Source organism: Labeo rohita, unplaced genomic scaffold, assembly GCF_022985175.1.
Source record: "Labeo rohita strain BAU-BD-2019 unplaced genomic scaffold, IGBB_LRoh.1.0 scaffold_513, whole genome shotgun sequence".
Classification (NCBI taxonomy): Eukaryota; Metazoa; Chordata; class Actinopteri; order Cypriniformes; family Cyprinidae; genus Labeo; species Labeo rohita.
The window spans coordinates 41,824-48,518 of record NW_026129434.1 but is presented as its reverse complement, the minus strand read 5'-3'; the positions used below and the strand labels follow the sequence as shown (position 1 = coordinate 48,518).

Here is a 6,695-nt window from a genome sequence, read left to right as displayed (position 1 = left end):
AAATGCGTCATATCTCTATGGAAATGTACAATTAAGAAAACTGCACAATTAAGGGAACAAATCAGCTAACTGACAGCAGCTAACTAAAATGTGTAGTTTAAAATTTAGGTCTGGCCTACCACTGGGTCCTTTTGGAACAGCAAATCTGGTGCTTGATGCAGCTGGAAGGGGCTTGATGACTGTCACTGTCTTGCTCAGAGCCAGAGGTCTCTGTGTCATCCCTTGATACATCTATTTACAACACAATCTATTAGTTCCCATAGAATAGGTAAAACACACACACACACATACGTTTTTGTGAATTATGAGGACATTCTACAGGTTTCCATTGTTTATACTCTACAAACTATTTTCTATTGCCCTAATCCAACCCTCACAGGGAACATTTAAAAATATTTATAAGCCTTTTGAAAAACGGGGGCATGGGCAATGTCCTCATAAGTCACCTTCTCCTGAAATACCTGTCATTCTCATACCATTATACAAATTTGTATCCTGATATGTCACAAAGATGCACACAAACACAATGAAAGTGTTTAGAAAACCCAAATCTATTTCATTACCAACATATAATTCAAAATATGAAAATATTATAATTTACTCATCTTCTACTCACTTTGTTGTGAGTTAATAAGTAATGACAGGATTTGATTTTTTTAGTTGAACTTTCCTGAAGCTCAGCTTAAATTCTAACATTGGTTGAAACATGCGATTGCCTAGTAGATGCTCTGTCCTGCTGGTGGACCTGAAGTCTGACCACACTGACTCTGACTAGTCTCAGGTATGGAGCTGCTGTGGGATCCAGTGCAAAAAAAAAAAAAACAAAAAACGGGTAGGGTCTGTTTGAACCTGATCTCCCTGTTTGTGCTTCTTTATAAAGAAGTCTGATATCTCGCCCTTTCTTTTCATGTTTAATTGACCCTGTGCAAAAATATTATAGTCTGGTTACATCGGATCCAGTTAGAAACATATTTATCCTAATTAAAAATATCCATTATCATACCCTGCACATTATTCTGAAGAAAGTATATGAGCTGGCTATTCCATTTCAACTAAATGTAACTGACAAACAGTTAGCCTAACATTACTTCCCCATACTAGCAAAATATTTGGGCATTGTAAATTTAATATAATAACTTACATACATGGTATGTGCATGCAATACTAGCACAGATGAAGTATAGCGTTAACAGTCTGAAGTGCGAACTGATCTCTCTAATCTCATTAAGTTCACTAATATCGTTGGCGCCTCGTTAACTTACACAGCGGATAATAAACGTTACTCAGCAAACAAACCTTATAATAAACTATAAAATGTATTTCAAATATGATGTTTTATTATTCGGCTTACCTTGAAACCATGCTCTTGTCTTAGGCTCGTCTTTGATTTGAAAATATCTTGAGCAGCGTTGCCGGCAAAATTCAAAAACTTCTTTAGACAAATAAGATGTCAATCAGCATCAGGAACTGCCAGCAGCAAATAAAATTTTGGGGTGGCACCCAGGGTGCCCATTGGATGTCAGGGGGGGTCCAGTGCCATCCCGGACACCCCTCTGGCTCCGCCACTGCATAAGATAAGCTGGTGAGTATCTATATTGGAAATTCAGGAAAAGGTATTAGTACAGAAAATATTATCATCCCAGTTTGGGGCACAAATGTTCATTAGAATAACAGGGAGTCCATATAATCTGCCCATTACAATGTCTATTTTAGACATTACAAATGGTATATTCTTATGCACTATAATTGCTACCCCCCCTCGTCTTGGAATTAAAGCTTGAATTAAATGTTTGCCCTATCCATCCTCCTGTTAGTCTAGACTGGTCTGTTACCCTGAGATGGGTTTCTTGGAGAAACGCTATGTCAGTCTTCAAATAATCAAGGTGTAAAAGTACTTTTTTTCCATTTTACAGGATGATTTAAAGCTTTTACATTCCAACTAATAAAATTAATCATGCACCCTGCACTTCCCATTGAACTGGTGTTAGCTATTAAGAAATTTAATAAACAAAACACTGAGATTACAACCCCATAAAACAGGACAATGAGACTTTGAATTAAAAAGACAAAAAATAAACCATTTAAACAAATTAAGTCTGATAGGTCCCCAAGCCCAGTCACCTAAATGAACCTGGTGACAATAACATCCAGTGCAAGATTTGCCATAAATTATATTATGGCAAAGGAGAACCACTTTAGTGTCTGATAAACCAGCCCCTGTCTAGCCCCCTAATTGTAAAAAAAAATATAAAAAAAAAAAAAATAATAATAATAATAATAATAAAATAAAAATAATAATAAAAATAATAATAACGCTTCACATTGTATCAACAGTGAACAGCAACAGTGGATCATTATGAATGTTTTATATATAGAACACCAATTGTCTAATGTGGAGCATTGTCATTTCAATATACACAAGAGTCCAAATGTCTCTTATAACTGTTTAAATGGAGCGAATGACATCTCTGTGCTCTCACCTTTTAAGGAAAAAAAAAATGGAGATGTATATTAAAAGTTCTATATTATGAGACCAAGGATCCAGATAGTAATTTAGAAAAAGCCTCAAAGTTTTAAACGCTGGTCCTTGTCCAAAAAAAAAGTAAAAAAAAAAAAAAACACCTGAATGGCGTACATTGCATCTGCACATCCTTCTCTCCAAATCGTTGTTCTTTTCCTTTAGACTAGGCAACTTTGTTTTAAGTTATGCAACTATTGTCTGTAATTAAGTAATCTCGTCCCACCATGTTGACACTGACAATACGGATAGCAGTCTTCATATTATCCATTTCTGTACGGATCGCCGCTGTGTTGTTAGCAATTTCCAACCTTATTCTTTAAGCTCGTTCTTAAGAAAGCCGAAGTCCTCAGAAAGAGCATTTTTGAGTTCCGCCCTCATAACAACCAAGATTATCCTCTTTCAAAGAGGCTAAAATATCTGTGTTACAATTCTCCCTATCCATAACCGATTAATGCTGTGGAATGGGAGGCGAGTCGCCGGAGGCGGTGGCGACTCGTGTCGAGGATGTCTCTGGCCTAGTGCTCGCAGTGCCGCTGTATTTATATTTACGCAGGTTACTCGCCATTAAAGTAGCTGACACGGATATCAGATTTTTGTCTTTTATCTTGTTGGTTCTTAAGTATGTTTTAATAATTTCTGTTTGTCTACTATGTCTAGTCTAGTTCTTCGTTATCTTGTTTATTTATACTCTTTGCTTTCTTCAGGTCATGGTGCATGTTTGTTAGCTGTTTTGTTGTGATTATATTGTCCTTCGTCTTTGGACCTTTTTAGACATTTTCTTTGTTAAGTGAAATTAATACAAACTTGCTGTAATTGGATCCACTCTTCTATCCCTGCATTGCTGTAACAGGTGTTTTATAAAAAACTGAATTACTGAAACATATATTTTAAATCTAAAGGAAAGCCTTTAACTTGTTTTCAGTATAGTTGTTTGTTTTGTTCTTTACACAGGTTATGTGGATGTAATCTCACTACTCAGTCCTGTGAAAGTCTGTCTTCAGCTCTACAAATCTCCAACTCAAGCATCCTGAAAGAGCTGGACCTGAGTAACAATGACCTGCAGGATTCTGGGGTGAAGCTTCTCTCGGATGGACTGAAGGCTCTAAAGCAGGGGTCTCAAACTGCCGGACCGCGGGCTATTTACGGCCCTCCCTCCCCCTCCCTCCGGCCCGCAACTGACGTTAAAAATATAAAGCAATCCGGCCCGCAAAATAATAATTAACAATATTTAATATTAATATTACTAATCATTTTTGTAGTTATTTCATAGCAATTTAAACTACTCATTTAATATACAAACACAATACAAACAAAAACACGGTTAAAAAAATGAATACGTTGATAGCGTAAAAAACCTGCGTGTGGCAGCAGACATGCTAAGAAGAGGGCTAGTTTCAGGGCTTTAGCAGTTTATTTTTTGTTTGGCTGTGAATGAAAATGTCTTATTCCAAACCGAAAAGGAAAGTGGATGATGAACACAGACAGTTTCAGGAAAGATGGACACTGCAGTATTTTTTTGTGGAGTTTAATGGAAATGCCACCTGTCTGATATGCAAAGAAAAAGTTGCCGTTCTAAAGGAATACAATCTCAAGCGTCATTACTCTACTAAACACGGAGACCAGTATGAGAAATACCAGGAAGACGAAAGAAAAAAACGAGCCACCCAGTTGCAGAGAGAGCTAACGTCCCAGCAAACTCTTTTCTACAAAGCCAAAAAGGATGCTGATGCTGCAGTTGAAGCGAGTTATGTGGTGAGTGAAATGATCGCCAAAGCAGGAAAGCCATTCACTGAAGGGCAGTTTATGAAGGACTGTATGTTGAAGGTCGCTGATATTTTATGTCCAGAAAAGAAGAACATGTTCAACAATCTCTCTTTATCGGCAAATACAGTGGCAGAGCGGATTACTGAATTATCGAGTGACATTTATGATCAGCTACGCGGGAAAGCGGGGGTTTTCACTGCATACTCTGTGGCCCTTGACGAAAGCACACACAAAACTGACAATGCTCAGCTAGCTATTTTCGTCAGGGGTATTAATGAAAAGTTTGAGGTGACAGAAGAATTGCTGAGTTTGTGTCCAATGCATGGCCGGACAACAGCCAAAGATATATTTCAGCAGTTGGGCGACGCGATTGAACGCGCTGGTTTACCTTGGAAGAGACTAGTAGGCATTACTACCGATGGCGCCCCGTCTATGACCGGTAAAAAAAACGGACTGGTGGCACTGGTGCAAAGAAAGTTAGAAGAGGAACATGCAGATCCAGCAGTTGTTCTGCACTGCATTATACACCAACAGGCACTGTGCAGCAAATGCTTAAAATATGAACATGTCATGTCTGTTGTCCTAAAATGCATCAATTACATCAGGTCAAGGAGTTTACAGCACCGCCAGTTTCGTGCCTTTTTAGAAGAAATTGAGGCAACATATGGTGACGTACTTTACTTCACTGAGGTGCGCTGGCTCAGCAGGGGAAATGTCTTGAAGAGATTCTTTGAGCTAAGAACAGAGGTGAAGAGATTCATGGAAGATGGCAGAATGGATGTTCCTGAATTTGATGATCCTAAATGGGTCATGGACCTTGCATTCCTAGTGGACATTACACAGGAACTGAACATCCTTAACCTGAAGCTCCAGGGCCCTGGTCAGCTTATCACAGCAGCGTATGAAAGTGTGAAAGCCTTCTCCACAAAATTAAGATTGTGGAAAACTCAGCTTTCTGCAAAAAACCTCAGTCATTTCACAACATGCAGATCTCTTGTGGAGGAGGGCATAGCATTCAATGGTGATGAATATGCATCTGCTGTTGAAAACCTACTTCAGGAATTTGATAAGCGTTTTGCGGACTTCAAGGCACACCGTGACACTTTCGAGCTGTTTGCAGACCCCTTCTCAGCTGATGTGGAGAGTGTCCCAACTTTTTTGCAAATGGAACTTATTGACTTGCAGATGCAACAGTGAGCTAAAAACTAAATTCAGAGATGCACAGGGAAATGCAGACAAGACTGCACAGTTTCTGAGAGAATTACCTCCACGCTTCCCAGAGCTGTCCAAAGTGTTCAGTCGGGTAATGTGCCTTTTTGGAAGCACATATCTGTGTGAGAAGCTTTTCTCAGCTATGAACTTTAATAAATGCAAGTTCAGGTCCAGGCTTAGTGATGCTCATCTTGAAGCTGTACTAAGGGTTTCAACTGTTAACACCATCAGGGCCAATGTGGTGCGGTTGTGTGAGCAAAAGCGCTGCCAGGTGTCTGGCAAGAAATAGCATAGTTTGCAAATGTATTGCATTTGTTCAGTGTAAGGTTGTTTGTTCAGATTAGTTTTGATAAGTAACATAAGTTAAAATTAAGTAGGTAACTGTTAATTAAAAAGTAAAAAATATATAACATAATACACAGACACTGTTGTTTATATTTTTGTTAAGGATAACAGAAATATGTTAGCAATGTAATGTAAAAGGAAGTTCAGCATGTAATGTAATGTAAAAGAAAGTTCAACAACTCAGCAATTGAAGTAAATTTCCACAAATGTTGTGTTTGAATGATAAAATGGCCCTCCTATGAAATATCAGTCACAGCAATGGCCCCCAGCCAATTTGAGTTTGAGACCCCTGCTCTAAAGTGTCAAATGGAGATTCTAAGGTAAATGGTTTCAATAAAATAAATAAGCAAAGTGTGTTTATCAAATTGTAAAGCTTGTGATGTAATTTGATATGATTATACAGTGCGGCACTATGTTTATGCTCATGCAAAAAGCTCATGGTCCGTTGTTTTCAATGTCTTTCTGGATTTGAAAATACCAACATGTATCAAACATCTGCCTTTTTATTTGATTGGCCATCCTAATCACCAGTTGACTTGACATGTACTGTTTAAATGTTTTTGTCATCCAAACAAATAGCTAATATGTGTGTAATGGATATCAGCAGAGCAGCATGAAGAATATCTAATATTAACTTCTTAGCATTCCTATAAAATGTAACTACACATCGGGCAGTACAGTGGAACGCTAACATGTTAACATCAAAATAGGGCTCTACACTTACTTTTCTTTTTAGTAGCACTTGTACTGTTCAGGAGAACCTTCTGATCAGTATTGCGAAATTACTCGGTGTAGTTTTATGTCAAATTCAAAGTATTATAATTAACCCTTTCACACGTGAGTTTAAAATATT

General features: G+C 38.0%; 1 pseudogene; it reads left to right on the top strand.

The window, feature by feature from the left end:
* Nucleotides 1-2,982: 2,982 nt before the first annotated feature.
* Nucleotides 2,983-5,786, top strand: LOC127160975 (general transcription factor II-I repeat domain-containing protein 2-like; annotated as a pseudogene).
* The last annotated feature ends 909 nt before the right edge of the window (nucleotides 5,787-6,695 follow it).